Source organism: Notechis scutatus, chromosome 3, assembly GCF_049901735.1.
Source record: "Notechis scutatus isolate UNSWTSFEM ecotype Mainland chromosome 3, rNotScu1.2, whole genome shotgun sequence".
Lineage (NCBI taxonomy): Eukaryota > Metazoa > Chordata > Lepidosauria > Squamata > Elapidae > Notechis > Notechis scutatus.
Window position 1 is genome coordinate 137,351,854 of NC_142011.1, and position 21,056 is coordinate 137,372,909.

At 42.5% G+C, this 21,056-nt stretch overlaps 1 protein-coding gene across 2 annotated transcripts in view; it reads right to left on the reverse strand.

Moving 5' to 3' along the window:
- Positions 1 to 21,056, reverse strand: part of BCL2 (BCL2 apoptosis regulator) — a 166,340-nt gene that overhangs the window by 63,795 nt on the left and 81,489 nt on the right. The gene's annotated exons all lie outside the window — the stretch shown is intronic.

Below are 21,056 nucleotides of genomic sequence, written 5' to 3' on the forward strand. Positions count from 1 at the left end.
AGGAGGATCCAAGAAACTTGGTTTTGCTCCCTCCTTGCACCATCCCCCCCTCCACCAAATGTTTGCATCTGGTGTTGCAGCAGCATATACTATTAAGTGATATTTAATATGCTTGCTTACATGTGATAAACCTATTCTCAGAAGCTGCTCTTACAAACATTTTTTAAACTTTAATCAGTGTCTACTAACACAACTTCAGAGACATGAGGTACTTTGAACTCAGAGAAGTTGCTAAATAGACTTTCAAAGAACTCTAATTGCTTCAATTTGATTTTAGGCCAAACGTCTTTGAGGTAACTAGTTTTAATTTTCCCAAAATGCAAACAAGAGGAACAATTCTACTTCTATCACAGTAATTTAATTTGAGGCAAAATTTGGGTCACTTTTTTGTTTTTTAAGTGTTGGGATCACGTATTGCTCCGCACTGAAGGAAAAAATCTGATATGTTGCAAAAAAAAAAAAGTAATTATAAATCCTTATTTAAATGACATAAAAATGTTCTACTTTGCCCTGAAAAAATACATGCTTTGGGATTGTTCATGATTGATTCTTTCCCCCACCCCAAACCTCTAGCTTAAATAGTGAATGGCAAGAGTTCTGAGTCTGAATAAACAGTTGTGGGAGGTGACTGTTCTGTGAGGCCCATGTAAAGGATGCAATCATTCTTCTTTCTTAGTCTGTTTGGTATTAAATCAAGTGAAACCAGCTCAATTACTATATGCGACATTCATTCCACCACTGGAAGATCAACATACAGCATATGCTTTCCAAAAGGAATGGAGAAAACACATATGCAGTCAGGAATTCTCCCAGCTTCTGCTGCTTAATTGTGTATAAAGTTCATTGACTTGCTGGTTACTGTCAGATGATTTTGCTAAAGTCTGTGGAAAAAAAATGTCAGGAATGCCGCGATCTGGGCAAAAACAAAGCCCACAGACTGCTTTAAATGAAATAAAATTCAGCCTGCCACCCAGAGGAGAAAAGTCACCAAATCAAGGGATGTGGGATCAAGTCTGGTTTAACTTCACTCAAATATTCCCAAAGCCAATATAATTAAAAAAAAAAAAAACCTATCCTTTCTAGAAACCAGCTTTTGAATTTGTAAAGTTAGTTTTGTTTCTGTACAGGCTGCATTTAAAAAAATGAAGGAAGGGTAGAGAGAGGCCATCTGAAGGGTTAGAGAAAGACCATCAGAATCAGCCACATTCAAGGTTTTCTAAATGAAAAGATTCCCCTCACACATATGTGCTAGTCGTTTCCAGCTCTAGTGGTCGGTGCTCATCTCCATTACAAAGCCAAAGAGCCAGCGCTGTCCAAAGATGTCTCCGTGGTCGTGTGGCCAGCATGACTAAAATGCCGAAGGCACACGGAACACTGTTGCCTTCCCACCAAAGTGGTCCCTATTTTTCTAGTTGCATTTTTACATGCTTTCGAACTGCTAGGTTGGCAGAAGCTGGGACGAGTAACGGGAGCTCACTCCATTATGCGATGCTCGGGATTTGAACAGCCTTTCTGATCGACAAGCTCAGCGTCTTAGCCACTGAGCCACTGCATCTCTGATGCCGTTTTCTAGTGGTTACATTATTGTAAGCTGGGAAGTGCTATTACAGTATATACAGCTGAATTCAGGAACAAATTCAGACTGATGGCTTTAAGCAAATGTTCATTCTTAACTTACTTTTTTAATCAGCAATGTGGAATAGATGGGTGTCAAAAAATCCTACAACCTACGTGGTTGAATTTGTCTGCTGAGCAGTTCCTACGCCTATTGTGTCATCAATTGCTACAGCTTTATAACAACTACAGTCGGTATAACCAGTGAGTCTTTTAATAAATGAGGACTGAGCTGTTCAATCAATTCTGTGTTATGGGGGGGGGGGAAATCAACATTATTCTTCCCCAGTCAAACCTATGACATAATTATTATCACTTTTACAACAAATGAGGTTTAAGTGAAGTTATGAATACTGCACGAAGAAATCATTCAGTATCAGAGGAAGTAAAACCAGACTGCTTACTAGAAGCACTAATAAAGAAGCTAAATAATACATAATGTAACAGTACGAATCAATGCAGATGTCTCTAATTTTTAGATAAATTTAAACCAATCAAAAAAGAGGCCAGCAGAAAGCAAGATGACATGATAGTATCCAGTGGTTGGATTAAAATATTTTTACCACCAGTTCGGTGGGCATGGCTTGGTGGGCAGGCTTTGCAAGAGTGCACACACTTTGCATGCGTGTGCGCACCAAATGTGCACTTTGTGCAGAGGCATTTCCGCAGGCACAGAGGCGTTCTAACTCACCTGCACAATCCTGGTCACTTCAGCAGCTGCCACGCGGCACTCTGCTGAGCTGCGCAAAGCAGCCGCACTTCAAACTCAGAGGATAAAGGTGAGTATGGAAGCCCAGGCGAGCGGGTGGGACCAACAACAGAGTGGCGGAGAGAAACGTTTCGGTCTCTGCTGCTCATTGCTGCTACCAGCTTGGCAGAACTGGGCCGAACTGGTAATATACCATCACTGATAGTATAACTAACAACAGAGCCATGAGTTTATACAAACTCAAAGAAGTAATTACAGAAGATTCTGGTGAAATCATGTCAGTTAGGCCACAAAGAATAAGAATGATTGAATCACAGCAGTTACCTGCACCCCTATGTTCTAAAAACAGAATTGGAAGCTACTCTACTTGATTTGCATAATTACCAATACAGTAATATGAATACAGGTCAGGTACCACAAGAGTTACCTGAATACAAATATAGATCTGAACACAATCTTGTGGTTTCTTTAGCAGGCATATTGGCACAGCACTGAATATAAAGTTTTACAGACCTGGAGATTTTGGGCTACACTTGATTGCAAAATATAAATTTGGCATTGTACAACATGATTCCTGTTGATGATGTTGCATTTTACTTGGCAATATCCAATTACATTTGGAAAACGTTAACTTTTGTGATGAATATGAACAACTCTGTAGACCATATACAGCTTGTAAAATACTTTTTGCCTTGTGGTAGCAAAACTGTTCTTAAGGTACTATATTTGCCTAGAATCCAAGAACTATATTCTGGGCATCGGGAAATACCAGTCTTCACTCAATTTCTGTGTTCATTAGTATTGTGACAATCTTTGGAAAAGGATTTCAGAAATAATATGTCTCTCAGGAATAATACATCGCTCAGGAAGCTTTGCATACTGTACAGTAAATTCAAGATCTGATATATCAGTTTTTAAAAAGCTGATGACAGGTCAGGGAAAAGACCCTGCATTTGAGACCTTGGACAGCTTCTGCAAATTAGAGAAGAAATGCTGAATCAAAGGATAAGCAGACTGATATGATAATAAGGCAGCTCCCTTCATTTTACATGGCACACTGAATATTAATGGTGGTAACTGAAAAGAACTTCCATATCCAAACCATCTGAATGCTAGGTTTAATATTTTTTAGTGGCATCGCTACAGGTGCAACAGTCCAAAGGTTGACTACTGAACGTTTTTTGTCACATTATGCCACAACATTGTGTTATACTTTGTTGTGTCTGGTTCCAACCATGCTTTTAAAGGAATGCAACCATACATGTATTTTGCACCAACTGTCCAGTAAATTATTCCTTCATCCATTATATGGACATTACACTATTCTTACTCAGGCAGGCTTGCAATATTATCCCCCCAATATTAATGCATGATTTCAATGACCAACTACAGAAAGCCCAATGCTAGGCTGTTCATTATTTATTTCATAGCACATGTATTCATTCAACAAATGTTTTCTTCACCTGTTAGGAAATCCAGAGCACAGTGAATTCTACAATTCTACAATTAATCCTTGCCTGGTGCCCAAACCACTGAAAAGTCTGTATATACAACTATTGATTTTCATGGGCATCAGGATTCTTATATTGCAGGGGTGTCAAACTCGCGGTGTCACAGCAGCATCACCTAACTATCGGGACTTTTTTCCCCTTCGCTAAACTGGGCATGGGCGTGGCCAGTGTGTGATGTATCCAGTCTGTGGGCTGTGAGTTTGACAGCCCTGTTATACTGTATAGCTTGATTCACGTTGAAGCCAACACTTAGTTAATAAAAGCTTTTCTCCTACAGACATTGCAACAAGAGTGTGAATATCCGGGGGGGAGGGAATTATGTCAGCAATGAAATACTCACCATATTATAACAAGTAAGTGGAAGTATAGACATCCTTATACTCATTGAGTTAAGTTAGCACCAGACTGCAACCCACCTATATTTTTATGGCATTGTGGTTGTAATCCTAGGCTTTTCATTTGGTTCTCTATAAACATCCATATTAAAAATTTAGCACTGTTTTCACAGAAAATATACAGCTAGGCTATGAAAAGTTTTTTAACTGGGTCATTTTTAGAACTTATGTGACTCTATTCCCTGCTTTATTTCTTCTTTAATATTTAATTGCTTCTACAACCAGCAACTCTTTCAGAAAGCTGGAGGAACGCTCATTTCACAGAAGTCGCAATTTGTGAGGATGCAAGAAAATCTTTTAAAAGGCCGTGGCATTCATATTACGTTGGCTGGGAGCACAGGAAATCATAATATGCCTTAAATGAAGCATGGAAATTCACACCTAAGACAAAGAGGTACTACACGCAACAGATTCATTATATCTGGTATATGATATAATTAAAAAAACAGAAGTACATCTGGATCACTCTGGACATAATCAGTGCAGGAACTTTTGGTTTTCTAGTATTGTTGGATGCAACCAGGTCATGGAAACTAAACTTCAACAACAACTAAAGGTACATCATGTTGCCCAACCTTTCAATAAATCAGAAGCATAGAGTAAAAAAAAAAAAGTTGTGTTCTTTTGAGTCATATCATTGTTCCATCGCAGCCAAACATTTGTTCCGATTGGCAATGCCCTTCCAGAATTTCATAAAGAGGTATTTTCCTAGCATGCTCAAAATCTTCTTCACTTAAAAATGTGATCTATCACTAAGCCACAGACTCTCATAGTCTAGCACAGGGCTGAGCAGCCTCTGACCAAAAGGCAACATGAAAAAACAGGTGTATGTGTGGACAATTCCTTTCCTTTTTAAGGACAGTGACGTTATGGCCCTTGAAATCCTTGGTAGCCAAAAACATGTTTTCAAACAGTATACTGCAATACACAAAAGGTTACTTATCCCTAGTTAAATTTTAAGATATCAGCTTGCTTGCTCCTTCTGCCTTCTCTTCCTTAAGCATGCATCAATGCAATAGTTTAAATTAACCAGTTATTAGGACAGTTGGGTTAATTTAGAATATAAACTAATTTAGAAATCCTCAGGTTTCTTATTGCTGGTATAATGTGGCTTGACTTGAATATAATAATAAACTATCATTACCTTATACTAAAGGCACCTTTAAGGGTGTCTGTTTGCTTCCCCACTTATACTTTTCTAGAGTGATTCAATCTCATTGGGTAGATACTATTTTAGTTTTGTTTCATCTGATCTCAGTGTATATTAGGGGAAAAAAAGAAGTTAACTTTATCCTGTTAATAAATGATAGTTTAAATTAATATATTAGTTTATTATGATGATTCATGATAATTTATTTATCATGCTGTATAACCTAGGGGTCTACAATAGGTTAAGTTGAGATGAATGTGCATTCAATTTTTTTCTGAAAAGCCCAAATTGTCATTTTCTTTAAAAGACACCCACCCTGTAAAGCAACTGATGTACCTGTTTAAAATCTTGCATTCCAAACAAGATTTGTTACATATCATAATTTGTTAGAGGGAAAAACTGATATAATAGAAATTGCCAACCATAAGTCTCTTGAAATCTTCCCTTCAGACTCATTTATTCTTATGCTACCTCACTCCTGAGGCATCTGACAAAAGGAAACAGACAGAACTTTTAGGAGCACAAAAAAGCCACACCATATCGAAGAGCTTGAAAAGAAACTTTAGCTACTATGACTGCTCAAGGCACATACAAGTTAACCCTATTTCCTCATTCATGATGACTGAGCCAGAAGACCATTATGATATAATCCATGGCTAGTTTTCTCATATGGTTTAAGGGGAGCAATCTCTGAGCAGATCATCTTAACCTACTTAATCTAAATTAAGAAACAGAAATAAAACCATTAATCAGTATTTGCTCTATGTTGTTCACCTCTGCATCAGGAAAATACATGTCTTCTGTCATCAGTTCAATCACAATGATTATATCATGTATGCATTATCTTGTTTATCTAGAATACTTGAAATAATAATAATAATAATAATAATAATAATAATAATTGTCCTAATCATCTCTTACAGCATAAATGTCCACGGGGAAGGCAAGAGAGACAACTAGCAGGAGCTGTGTCAAGACTTCTGCATATATTATGTAAATTATGTACTTGTATCATGATGCCTCAATGCAATGTACATAACTGCATTATTTACATCATTTTGCCATCATTTGGCCACTAATGGATCCTTGTTATTGTAATTAGATCAACTACCAGGAAAGCATCCCAATAACTGCAAAAAACAAAGGCTTTGATATTTTCTAGTATTTAGAATGCAGGCATGTAGTATAGGAAATCTAAAAACAAATGTCTGATAATTATGAAAATTATGTTATTCAGCACCCTAACAACTATATAACTGCCTCCAATTTCATTTGATATCCTTGCACCTTAAAACTGTGGTTGATTTCTTTATTTTGCAGCATATTTTTTTCTGGCAGCAATCCAGGTTTTAAAGGAGTCTAGGATTGCAGATCTTATACCAGCTTCCTTCCTAGTCTGAAAAAGGACAGAGAACAATTTCACTAAAAAAAAAAAGACATATTGCTGATACTGTGGAAATTAAAATACGGCATCTGACTTAGAATGCATGATAAAGCCATTCCTTTCCGAGGTCATTTTCATATGACTGGAGTAAGCTGATCCTTAAAACAAAGGAAAAGAAAAAAAGACTTCTGGTGTGTTTTAATATCTCCTCAGAATACCAACCCACAATTAACATGTGAGAATAACAACAATATTTGGAATAATTGAGAATTTTCATCCTTTCCCTGGGCCTGGACATTAACACCTTAAAGATTCTTTTCTATTTTAAACTCATTGATCTTTTATGTTTGAAAGATAAATTGCACAGGAGTACGTACACAAATGTCCCACCAATATCCTCACATCGAAGCAATTAAAACTTCTGAAGGAAAGAGAAACAATTAAGTATTTGTCAGAAGGAGTGTTAAGATTAATTGAGCAAATGAGACAGCAGGGCAACAAGACAGAGTGATTAAACTGAAAGCCTCCCTCTGTACGTTTGCACCAAGAATAAATGTGTTTAATCTTTCTCAACAAAATGGAGTGGAAACAATGATAACAGACTTTAGCTATACTGGAAAATCTTACTGATTTTTCCCCTCTCAAAAGAACTGGTCAGAAAAGAAATATCATATTTTAAAATTTCCAATAACGTTAACATTTCCAATACTAATATTAGGACAGGTAAAATGCTGCAGCTTACATGTATGTCAACCATTATTTCTTGCCACCAACTTTCTCTCCTTCCTGGAAATCGCAGGCAACTTTAAAGGAAGACAGCATCTACTACTCTTGGGGGGAAGAATAAGGAATATGTTTTTCTACTCCAAAGGAGGGTAATTAGTAGTAAAAGTAAAGGTTCCCCTCTCACATACGTGCTAGTCGTTCCGGCTCTAGGGGGCAGTGCTCATCTCCGTTACAAAGCTGAAGAGCCAGCACTGTCCGAAGACGTCTCCGTGGTCATGTGACTGGCATGATTACCATATTTATCGGCGTATAACACGCACAGGCGTATAACACGCATCTTCATTTTAAGAGGGAAATTTCAGGAAAAAAAATTAAATTTCTAAATAAAAACTTTGAAGCAAAATAAGGGTAGCTCAGAACTTTTTTTTTATTAATATTATTACCACTTATAAGGTAAATCAGTGGTCCCCAACCTTTTTGTACCAGGGACCGGTTTCAAGCAGAAAATTTTTGCAAGGACGGGGGGGAGAGAAGAGAAGGAGGCTTCCCTCTCTCGCTGCTCCACCATCCAAGGAAGAAACTGCTTCAAAGAAGCGGGGGGCTTTTCCTGTCGCCTTTGGGAGCAGCTTCGGCTGAGAATAATAACTATTCGCCTCTTTTACTCAGCCGAAGCTGTTCCGATTCAACCATTAACGAAGGCAGGCAGGCAGGCAGAACGGAGCACTGCGGGCGGGCGGGCGGACGGGGTGGGGTGGGGAGAAATGGGCGCTCGGCGACAGGAAAAGCCCCCGCTTCTTTGAAGCAGTTTCTTCCTGTGCTGGTGGAGGAGCGAGAGAGCGACTGAGAGAGCTGACCCAGAGAGAAGGACAGGCTTCAGTTGCTTCCTCCCTCCCCTTCTTTCATTTGTGTCCTTGATCCCCGATCCCAGCAGCATTCACCGAAGGCTTCTTAACATTATATCGGCGTATAACACGCATACACCATTTGCCCCCTATTTTCAGGGGGAAAAAGTGCGTGTTATACGCCGATAAATACAGTAAATACAAAGTTGCATGGAACACTGTTACCTTCCCACCAAAGTGGTCCCTATTTTTCTACTTGCATTTTTACATGCTTTCAACTGCTAGGTTGGCAGAAGCTGGGACAAGTAACGGGAGCTCACTCCGTTACGCGGCACTAGGGTTTCGAACCACCGAACTGCCAACCTTTCTGATTGACAAGCTCAGTGTCTTGGCCACTGAGTCACCGCATCTCTGTGAGTTAGTAGTGCCTTCCCTCAAAAAATGTCATGACAATTTCAGATGTTACATAGATAAGTTGTAGGGCTGGGATATTGCTCCGCTCAAAATAATCTAGGGGTGTCAAAATCACGTCATCATGGTGGCGTCATGCGACATATATGGACTTTTCCCCCTTTGCTAAACTGGGAATGGGCATGGCCAGCATGTGACACATCCTGCCTGTGGGCTGGGAGTTTGACCGCCCTGATCTAGAACGTAAGGAAGATTTTGTGTCTCTTCAATGTATTTTAGGATGGAAATGGGATTGCCCTCAATCTCTGTTCGAATTCAGCTTGCACTGCTAAGGATGCTACAAGAAACTAGAAAACCATCAAGATGAAGTTAAACTTTGCCTGTCTGCATTACATGGGTGCAAATTCTTGTCTCATATGCTATTACCTGCCTTCTTAAGGGGAAGTTATATTTTTGCAGCAGTGAAAATAAAACAGAGATAACCTTTTGAAACAAGTAGTAGTAGTAGTAGTAGTAGTAGTAGTAGTAGTAGTAGTAGTAGTAAACGTACTGCTGTGGTACAATCTTCAGAGTTCTCATCTTGGCACCATTATGATAAGAAACATAAAGGGTTCTCCCAATATCTGGTCAACATTTAATTAAGGAACCCTTTTACTGCTTTTACTGATACATTTACTGATTTACTCTGATTTCATATCATACCCATCATATATCTTGAAGGAATATTTTTGTAAATATGTAGTGAAACAGTACTTTAACCCTCTTACAGGGTCAGCCAAGAATAAGATATCATCTATTACAGGGGTCTCCAACCTTGGCAACTTTAAGCCTGGAGGACTTCAACTCCCAGAATACCCCAGCCAGCCAGCTGGCTGGGGCATTCTGGGAGTTGAAGTCCTCCAGGCTTAAAGTTGCCAAGGTTGGAGACCCCTGATCTATTAGATCCTCCACCATCTTATCTATGATAAATCAGGCATAAAATACTGATGATAAACAGACTTATGGGATCAGACATTAACTGAACTACAGGTAGTCCTCGACTTACAACAGTCCATTTAGTGACCATTTGAAGTTACAAAGGCACTGAAAAACATGACGTATGACCATTTTTCATACTTACGACCACTGCGGCTTCCCTGTGGTCATGTGATCAAAATTCAGACACTTGGTGACTGACTCATATTTATGATGATTGCAGTGTTGTCGTCCCCCCCGGGGTCATGTGATTCCCCCTTTGTTAGCTTCTGACAATCAATGGAGAAGCCAGATTTATGTAACAACCGTGTTACTAACTTAACTGCAGTGATTCACTTAACAGCTGTGACATGAAAGGTAAAACGGGGCAAAATTCACTTAACAAATGTGTCAGCAACAGAAATTTTTGGCCCCATTGTAGTCGTAAGTCGAGGACTACCTTGTGAATTTGATTTCAACTGTTAACTTGCCACCTTTCCCACAATCTCTTTCTAACTTTGAAAGAAATGAAACTCTTTATTTTACTGTTGGTTTGATCTTAGCTTAAGTCCCCTACGTGCCTTTTCTTTTACTTTTTCTTTCTCTTTTTCTTAGTGTTACTGGTTTCTTTAAAATTCTATGTAAACTTATGACATGTGGTCACAATAATAAATTGACTGCCTGAATTCAGTCTCTTCCCAGTTTTTTAAAAGGAAACTTAGATGTAGCTCGAACCAATCCATGTGTACTTGGAATTAAATCTTATTTTTTCAATGAAACTTACTATAATAAGCATACCTAGAACTGTGTTCTAAATCTTATAGGAAGTGATCTGGCAAACCACCAAAGGGAATATAAATGAAGAATGGTGTAATAAAATAAATAAGTAAATAACCTTCTCTGTAGAATGTGTCATAGAGAAATATATTTTCTCTCCCTCAGCAGACCAAATTCTGCAATGCAAAAATTAAGTAATGAGCCAAAAAGATTTGGATTATTCTCTTGGGTTGCATAAAAGAACACTATAGCTGCAAGCTGATACAGTTTAAGAGTTGTAGCATTTTTTTTATAAATAAACCAGCAGCTTGCTTTTATAATCAAGGCTGGAGGCAAGAAGTAAAGACATGCCAGTGTTAACAATACACTAATATGTTCCAGCAAAAGCACTGCCACAAACTTGACAAACAGCAAGTGATTTAACAGGGTAAGTGAACCAAGAAAGTTGCAACCATCTTCTACAGGGTGGCACAAAAGGACAGGATTGAAATGTAACAGTTCGTGTCTGTACTTGCAAACTCAACAATAATCCTTCAAGCAAATATATTAGGTCTTCCTTTCTTGGCTTCCTCTACAGTTTGAATAGCAAACATCCCAGAGATAGCTTTGTTTCAGAACTTTTAGCAAGGATCCTGTAATTCAAGTCTTCATTATCCCTCACAGATCTGTTTCGAGACAAGTCTTTATATTCCTGTTTCTTCTTTTCCTTTTACTGTACAATGCAGGGAGAGAAAAAACAACAACCTTCCGTTTCCCAAGTCAAAGACCAGGTCATAGCAGAAGCTGCAAATCTATTATATAATAGTAAATTTTCCTGCCTCCTTGCTTCAGAAAAACAGAAATTGAAAAATAAAACACTTGACTTAAGTCAATTTGTTTGAAGCAAATTAATAAAGAAATTAGCAAGGAGGGGAACTTTGGGTATTTATCTAGCTTTATTGCCAGCAGAAAATATTTCTCCAATTGCCTTAAGTCAAATCAATGTTCCCAGGTGCAGAGAATTCTGGTGAAAAATTTATTCCCATGGGAAATGAGAAAGTGTTTTCCCCTTAGATCCCTTTCCCTTTAGATCTCATGGAGAGGGCCAGGAGACTCTCCAGAACAGTCTGGAAAAAACTCTATGGAAAAAAACCATAAAGAGTTATTCTGAAATGAATATTCTGGATTCAAGTTTCAATGCAAAAAACCCAAATGATACAAGTTTTTGGGTTATATAGTATTGGATTTTTGATTTGGAAATAACCATCATAGAGAGAGAGAAAAAAGGGATCTTACTATTCAGGGAATAAGAAGCAAATAGCACACATTTTTGTGGTCAGCCAGAAAAAATGTCTCTACTTATATAACATTGTCTAGTATTTCCCAGTCAATGAAACATAACTTTTATATGTAGCAGTAGTTCCTAGAAGAAGCATTTCCATGTTGAAAAATGACCAAAGTTCCAAAAATAGTATGTTGTGAAAAAAAAATTCCCCTAATTATCCATTTGGATAAACTACAATACAATTAAAAGTCACCTAAATAACATCATCCATTTTACAATTTGGATTTCAACAGTTCAGTTTTCCTTTTTTAACTCATAACAATAGTCTTTTCCTTTCTCTGTGCCATTTATAGAAACTTTCATTCTATCTGGATGAATTTTGTGAATTGTATAAATAGCTTTTTCTTGGCAAAATATTTAAAGAATATTTTTGCAGAAGGCAGCCTATAATTATATGAAACAATGATAACAAAATGGTGTATATATCCATAGTTCCATAATTTCACTGGATCAATTTTGGTTCAGAGATGGTTATTTTAATATTGGTGTAGGAGGCATTTTAAGATCCAAATAGTGGTAAATATATCAAAGTAAAACAAATGCTATGAAAACATTTATATCCCTTTCATTCTTTGTGGAAGCTAAAAAGCCATCTTCAAAATTTACAAAAGTTAGCACAAGCCAGTGATCTATGTATACTTCCCCACTAATGACTTAATGCCATTTGTTGTTGTTTAACCATTTTTCTGACAAACTAAAAGTAATGAAGATAGATTTTAAATAATTTCAACAGCTGTTGGATAATGGAGTAAAGATGCTTTTGTGGGCAGTGGCCTAAGAAATTGAATGAGTGGCCCCCTCATTCAATTTAATAAAAAAACAGGGATTTTAAAAAGCAAGTTATCCAAATTATCGCCCTAGGTTGACAAAGCAAATGATAGCTTCACACACACACACACACACACACACACACACACACACACACACACACACTGCACTGTACACCAATATATAGAAACATCACATCTGCCACATACCACAAAAGCTTGCCACAATAATATTATCTTAATCATCAAGTAAAAAGAAAACACACTGATGTGTAACAATATTAGCTGAGAAGCTGTTTCCTCTTGTCTCATTCCAGCATACTTTTAATTCTGGGATGAGACAACTGAAAATTGTCCCCCCTGCTACTTAGGCAAACTCAGCAAACTCAGAAATTAGATGCAGGTAATTGCTTCAATATTTAGAAGAATAGGGTTTAATGTTGTCCATGTTTTTAAAATTCCCTGTCACATAGCTATGATCCAATACAATGTATTCTTCCATTCTTTTATCATCTAAACTCAACCCAAGTGTGTCTACTAAGAAGAAAAAGTGACAATTTTGAAAGGCACTGTTTTGAGTGTTCTTAGCATAGTAATTAGAGTTTTGTGGCTTTGGTTAGCTCAGGGGTCCCTAACCCCCAGGCCATGGACCAGTACTGGTCCATGGCCTGTTAGGAACCAGGTCACAATGCTGGAAGTGAGCGGCGGGTGGGCGAGAAAGCTTCATTTGTGGTTGCAGCCGCTCCACACAAGCATCACTGCCTCAGCTCTTCCTCAGAATATCAGTCAGTAGATTCTCATGGAACCATGAACCATATTATAAACTCGGTATGTGAGGGATCTAGGTTGTGCGCTCTTCCTCCCACCTCACCCCACTCATCTTCCATAAAACACATCCCAAAAGGGTGGGTGACTGCTGGATTAGCTTATGTGCATATTTCTTGTGAGACTGGGAGCTATATATATTTGCTAAGAAATACATAATTTCAAATTAGGTAGTGCAGCAGAAAGAAGGGATGTTGCTGCTACTGGATTAAGATGGATGGGATGAGGGATGAAGTCTTAAAGTAAAACAATAATTAATTAAACCTGTGGTTCTGGCCTTAAAACAATGCTCCAAAGCATACCTCCAAATCAATCCTGTAATACTTTCAAGAAAGAAAAAATCTTTGGGATGGCCTGCACTGTCCCCAGATTTGAATATGATTGAAAACGTGTGGTGTGATATCAAACACGTAGTGCATACAAGGAGATCTAAGAATATTTCTGAGCTAGAAGAGTTCTGCAAAGAAGAATGGAAAATTGTTTAAAAGCAAGAATAGGAAGACCTGTAACAAGAAAAATTCGGAAGCTGTTATTTCTTTTAAAGGATTATAAAGGACTGAATGAACCTGCTTTATACACTATGTTCTTAATTTGATTCCATAAACGGCTACAAATACGTGGTATGTATGTATTAAAATTTACAGAAAGATGTCACTGAGTTTCTTACTATGCAAAGACTGAATCAGTTTCTCTTTGTTTTCAAATTCACTAAAACATACAATTTGACCAGGAGTGTTTAATTTTTGGTATGCGAATGTAATTCCCACATCAGCTGTGATTTGAAGATTGGGAACAAAATACATATTTAAAAAAAAACAGGAACTGATTATTTTTTTAAAAAAAGAAGTGTCTAATGTAAGTATTTTTGAATTATGACCTGTAATTGTGAGTCAACAATATTGTCCCTGATGAAGAAATACAGTAAGTTCAAGTAAAAAATAGTTCTGCATTTAAGGCACAAATTGAAAGTGTTGTCATGAAGGAAAAACATCCTGGCATTCTTTGTGTGTTTTCTTGGGACCCTATACTTAAAACTCAGGAGTAAAAGCTTAATTCTTCCAACACATTCTATCTGAAGTATCAATAATCTTTTTTTTTTTTGTATTAGATATTTTGTTTTGGGTATGTGTATGTATGTGTATGTGCACCTTTGAGTCAGTTCTGATTTGTGGCAATTGACCAGACAAGTTCCTGCAACATTTTCAGAAGTGACTTCTTCCCACTGCTGAGAGACAAAGATTATCCCCAAAGTCTCCCAATATTTACCCAGTGTCTAACCTTGTCGGTATTCATTTTCTGGGAAATAAAAGGGGTGTTGGTCCTACCTGAACGCTTCTTCTCGGGGAGCCGAAGGGAGAATCCAGGATGGGTAGTCTCTAGTCTCCTAGCTCTGCATTCTGAGTTGAAAAACTGAGGACACACCCCCTGGTAATGGTCCCCAGTTCTGAATGACGTTGAAGTGAATTCAGCTGCTCCTTGTCTTCAAACAGATAGTTCATTGATACTGCAAAAAAAGGGACATTTCCTCCCTATTCCGACCAGACAGAATACAGGGTGGGACTGGATTCTCCCTTCAGCTCCCCGAGAAGTGTTCAGGTAGGACCAACGCCCCTTCTCCACTGAGCCGAAGGGAGAATCCAGGATGGGCCATACCAAAGTTGGCTGATGGCTGTCCTATGGGTGGAATCTGGATTGGTCGGAAGTCCCCACCTCTACATGCATACCCTGCAGGACTCGTCTTCCAAAGGATGCCTCCGCTGAGGCAAAGGAGTCAATTTTGTAATCTCTTATGAATGAAGTCACCGATGATCAGGTTGCAGCTCTACAAATGTCCAGAATCGATGCTTGCGTTGCCCAGGCTGCGGTGGTCATTGCACTTCTGGTTGAGTGCGCTGTGATCCTCCTGGGTACAGGAAGGCTCTGAAACTCATAGGCCTTTGCAATGCAGGCTCTGAGCCAGCGATCTACTGTGGAAGGTGTCACCATGAGACCTAAAGTTGACGGCTGAAAGGAAACAAACAGGGCTTCCGTTCTCCTAAGAGAAGAAGTTCTTTTAATGTAAATATGGATGACCCTCCTAATGTCCAAGGTGTGCCATTTTCTCTCCAGTGCACGGGTAGGCTCAGGACAGAAAGTAGGCAAAATCAACTCCTGTGAACGATGAATAAGGAGTTTACCTTGGGCAGGAAGGTAGGGTCCAACCGCAGAACCACCCTGTCTGCATGGAATACGCACAGATCCTTCCTGATGGATAAGGCTCCAAAATACGCCTGGCGGCCGGGACGGGAGGTGGCGGCGGCAGAGACCGCTGGCGGCAGAGGCCGCGTGGCGGCGGCGGGCGGAAGCGGCCGGGACGGAGGCGGCGGCGGTGGAGGGAGCTGCGCGGGCGGCGGTACGGGAGGCGGGCGGAGGCGGAGGCCGCGGCCGGGACGGGAGGCGGCAGCGGCGGAGGCCACCGGGACAGAAGGCGGCAGCGGCAGAGGCCGCGCGCAGCGCGCAGCGGCGGAGAGGCAGCGGCGGCCGGGACGGGAGGCGGCGGCAGAGGCCGCGCGGCGGTGCGGCGGGCGGCGGCCGGATGGGAGGCGGAAGTGGCGGCGGCGGCCGGGATGGGAGGCGGCGGCAGAGGCCCAGGGCGGTGGCCGCGGTGGCGGCCGGGACGGGAGGCGGCTCCATACCTGCCCGGGCACCTCGCTGGCCTTCACGGGCGAGCCGCAGGCGCGGCAGCCATCTCAGGTGCCTGGAGGGCGACGTCTGTTCCTCGGCTGGGGAGGTTTTAGACCTTTGCGCTCTTGGTAGCGCCAACGGGGTGCCGTTCGGGCGATGTCTGTTCCTCGGCTGGGGAGGCTTTAGACTTTTGCGCTCTTGGTAGCGCCAACGGGGTGCCTTTCGGGCGATGTCTGTTCCTCGGCTGGGGAGGCTTTAGACTTTTTGCGCTCTTTGAAACGCAGGCAGTGGTGCCTTTCTCCTCAGTCAGGGAGACTTTGAGTTTCGCGCCCTCAAAAGGGCGCACACAGCAGTGCCTGTTAGGCAGTGACTGTCTCCTCAGCTGAGGAGGCTCTTTAAGTTTGGCGCGCGCAGAGATTGTCTGCGGCTCCTGACATTCAGTGGCTTCGGCTCTTTCTTCAGTGACTTAGCTCAGCTGTCTTGCCTGGGCGTCTCTGCTGTCATCCCATCCTCGTCGCCAGTGTTGAGTTGGCGGATGGACACACCAGGCAGACACGGAGTTGAAGAATAACGTTTCTTTTATTTGAAGAGTAACAGGTTATCGTGGCTGCCCAGCTGGGCTGGCAGCCAGCTGGCTGGAGCCAGCTGATGCCGTTTGACAGCTCCTTTTATAGTCTGCTGTCAAACGGCACCAACCAATGGGAACAGTCGGTGCTCCCACTCAGAATGCGGACCAGATTGAAGACTTAGCTAGTCAGGGACACTACACTTCCTGCATTAGAGATCTGGAGCGTGCGCCCCCCTGCCAGTTTATGTCGGCCTTGGTAGCCACTGTGTCCGTGAGGAGAAGCACATGTCTCCCTACCACCTCTTGCCTTAGATCCTTGAGCGCTAAGCGGGCAGCCCTGAGCTCTAGCCAATTTATGTTGTGGGCGAGCTCCTCTCATGACCACCTCCCCTGGGTGACCTGGGCTCCCAAATGGGCCCCCCAACCATAGAGACTGGCATCGGTGGTGATGGTAATCCTCTGGGGTTCCCTGTACAAGCATCCCTGATCCATGGCTTGGGACTGCCACCAATGGAGGGAACGAAGAACTGGCAAGGGGATGCGAACCCTCCTTGGAGAGTCGCCCCTGCTCGCCCTCTGGTAAGGGAGCAGGAACCACTGAAGGGTTCAGGCGTGGAAGCGGGCCCATGGGACAATCCCAATGCACGATATCATTTTGCCGAGAAGTTGAGACAGCAAGATGATAAGCGCCTCTCTGGAAGACAGGATCAGCGATGTGACTTCCCTGATACTGTCTCGACGTTCCTGTGAGAGAAAAACCTGTCCGGCCAAAGTGTCTATAACAGCCCTCAAATGCAAGAGCCGAGTCGATGGTACTAGGTGGCATTTGTCCAGGTTTATCGAGAACCCATGCTCTCCAAGAATCCTGATTGTCAACATCAGATCCTCCTCCGCCTGGGGTCTGGAAGAGGATGCTATCAGGATGTCATCCAAATAGCATTGGATCCTTATGGGTAAGGCTCTGAGGTGTGCCACTACCACTGCCAAGAGCTTAAGTCCGAGGGGCCGATGACAGGTGAACGGGAGAGCCCTGTATTGAAAATGGCAGCTGCCATAGCAAAACCACAGGAACTGACAGTGGTCGGGGTGTATGGGCACATGGAGGTAGGCCTTCGTCAAGTCTACTGAGGCCAAAAAATCTCCCTCCCGCAGTCCCTCTAGAATGGAGTGGAGGGAGTGCATCTTGAACCTTTGGTAGATTAGATGTCTGTTGAGCCCTTTCAGGCTGAGGATTGCTTGCCACCCACCTGAGGCCTTTGGAACCACAAACAACATTGAATAGAAACCCTGTCTCTCCTGGTCCACTGGAACCGGCTGGATGGCCCGAATGTCCAGCAGATGGTGGATCGCTGATTCCATGAGATCCCTCTTTGAGGGGTCCCTGGAGACGGGGCAGCACACAAAGGCTCTTGGGGGGGGGGGAGGAGAGAAACTCTAGAGAGAGACCCGACCGTAAAGTTGACAGGATCCAAACATTTATCATGGTCTGTTCCCACTTCTGCCAGAACAGTCACAGATAGCCCCCTATAGGGGATGAGGCTCGGGCATCACTTGTTGCACCTGAAGGGTCTGTTGGAACCCCAAAGGACCTTCTGCCCTCTTGCCTCTGATGCCCTCTGGTGGCAAAGGCCTGTCTATCGGCCTGAGAGGAGGATCTCTGGAAAAAGGGCCTACTTTGACGGGGAAAGCCTGCCCCAGCCTCCCCCCGTTTGAAGGAGGGCTTCCTGTAGTACGGATGAGACCTGTAATCAAAGCGCCTCCCCTGGGAAGGAAGGATGTTTTGCTTGTCCCTGGTTTCCATCAAAAAGGGATCCAGGACTTCCCCAAAAGGCCTCTCTCCCTTAAAGGGAGCCAATGACAGCTTCCATTTGGTTCTGACGTCCATCTGCCAATTTCTTAGCCAGAGAAGCCTGCGTGCTGTTATGGAAGAGGCCATGGCTCTGGAAGAAAATTTGGCTGACGTGAGGGTGGCATCAGCAGTCAATTGAGCTGCAGCTATAATTTTATTCAGGTCCTGATGCACCTTGAGATCCTCAGGTGGGATTCTGTCCTGTAGCTGCCTCAGCCACCACAAAGAGGCCCGAGTAAAAAAAGATGTGGTCATCGATGTTCTGATGGCCCAGGAGTCAGCTAGATGAGCTCTCCGGAGTGCCATCTCCTCCTTCCAGTCTTCTGTCTTTAAAACGTCCTCCGCATCAGGTGGGATGACAGATGAGGAAGCTAGGACTACCACTGGGCCACCTACCTTTGGCACTTCCATAATGTCCAAAAAATCTTTGTCCACATTAAATAAGGTAGACTCAGACCCACTGGGGCGACTTTTCTGGAAGGAGGTCCCTCTCGGAGCCATAAATTTGGCTGCTTTCCAAAGGGGAGGCCGAGCGCTCTCTGAAGTGGACCAGCTGTTCTGCAGAAGCCTGCCCCTGCCCCTGCAGGACTCCTCTGCTAGTTTCCAAATAAGACAGCTGGTGCAGCTGGTTGACCTCTGCCTGCAATTCCTGTCTTATTGTCTGGGAGATCCAGGCTCTCATGAAGGATGGCATTTCTTGCATCTGGGTCTCCTCCGGTCATAAGCCAGCTGCTGTAGGTGTAAAAGTGGCTGCAGGCACAGGTCTGGCTCAACTGGAGACTTGGTCTGCAGGTGCTGCCATCAAGATCCCCTGAGGCGGCTCAGAAAAATTGTGAGAGGTCTCAGTCCTGATTTGGAGGGTACCCTGCAAATCACGGATACTTGAGCCCCCAGGAGACCAGGCAGTCATATACTGCCTTTCTGCCAGTTGGTCTGGCTGCCTGTCATCTTGAGGAGGCAAAGTTTGAGGGGTGGCTCTGTATTCAGCCATCCTGGAATCTCTCATTGCCCTGTCAAACTGTTTGTCTATGGCTTTTTTTCTACGCCTGGCCTGTCTATCCTCAGCCCTAGAGGATCTCTTAGGGGCTAGAGCCCTGGTTCTAATCCTAGCTGCTGCCTCCAGACCAGCAGACCTGGGCTTAGGAGATCCCTTTACAGCCTTCTTTCTACCCTGCTGAGGAACTGACAATTCTTGATCAGCTCCCTTGGTGGCCATCTTTGAGCCCACCAAAAATAACTGTCACTTGACGGGGTAGAGAAAGGGAGAAAGAAGTAAAAAAAAAATATATTCAGCCTAAGCTGTCAGCTACAGCCTCAGTAGCTGTCCACCACTTCAGGAGGCTAGTGCGACCCAAAGTGGTGAGCCCAGCCCAGCTCCACAATTCAAAAGCCGAGTCAAGGAAAAAAAGTTGAAAAAAATGGCTGCCTCTTTGAATTGCACAAGCCCTGACAGGTCAGAGGCTTGCGAACCTGGCGCTGGCTGCACTGCAATTATCAGGCAGACTCAAGTGTCTTGCAGCTGCCACGGTGCTCTGGGGACTGGATGGGGGGGGGTCAGGATTTAATCCCGATGGCCAGAATCCCCCCCCCAAGGGACAATCCTGGAGACGAACTGCAAGATTGTCCCCAAACGAAATAAATGGCCACTGCCGCCGAAAAGGGACAGAAGCGCTTAGCGGCAGCTGTGGCTCGTCCCAGGCAAGGGAAAGTGGATCGTGAGAAGGCGAGTTAAATAAGACGCCAACTCCCACCCCAGCCCGGGCCACATGGGCTCTCAGGGTCAGCTCCACTCAAGTTTTGGCAGAAAACAAAACAAAAACCACCCCACCAGCAAGGAAAGTCAAAAAAATTAAAATAAGCAAAAAAACGCGAACCGGAAAAAAGGCGTGAAAAAATGAAAGTGCTAAACTGGCAAGCCGGCTAGCTGTCAAACCTGATCTAAGCCTCTCTGCAAAAAGAAGCTTAATCCAGGGGGTGAATATTCTTCTACAATCCTAACTATTCAGAGCCCTTAAAGGGTGGTCTAAACACGCTGAGACTGAGTGAAGAACTGGGAACCGTTACCGGGGGTGTGTCCTCAGTTTTTCAACTTGGTCTGCAGAGCTAGGAGACTAGAGACTACCCATCCTGGATTCTCCCTTCGGCTCAGTGGAGAAGGAAAGGAGGCCAGGCTGAGCCCAAGGGAGGGGTCACTGACATCATCAGTCATAAGTCCCTTTGCACCTACAAGTAATCTAAATCCAGTCTACCCTGACTTCCTGTGACTCTTATCTACCGCCAATTAAATTGGACTGCTAGTAATTCAGATTCTTGTACAGAGCTTAAGCTTGCAATAAAATTTTATACTCATTTAAACTGCCTGGATTTTCTGATTTCCCTGGCATTTGATAGGAGGGAAGACATGCAAGATTCTGTTAATATAACCTTACAATAAATATAAAATAATATTCACTCTTGGGCTTCTTGTATGGACTACCTGGAAGGGCTAACATATGATAAGGAAGACAGATGGATGGTGGTAGCAATTCTCAATTATGTTTACTGAAATAATAGGAAATCTGCCAGCCATTCCTGCATTCTTCTGTT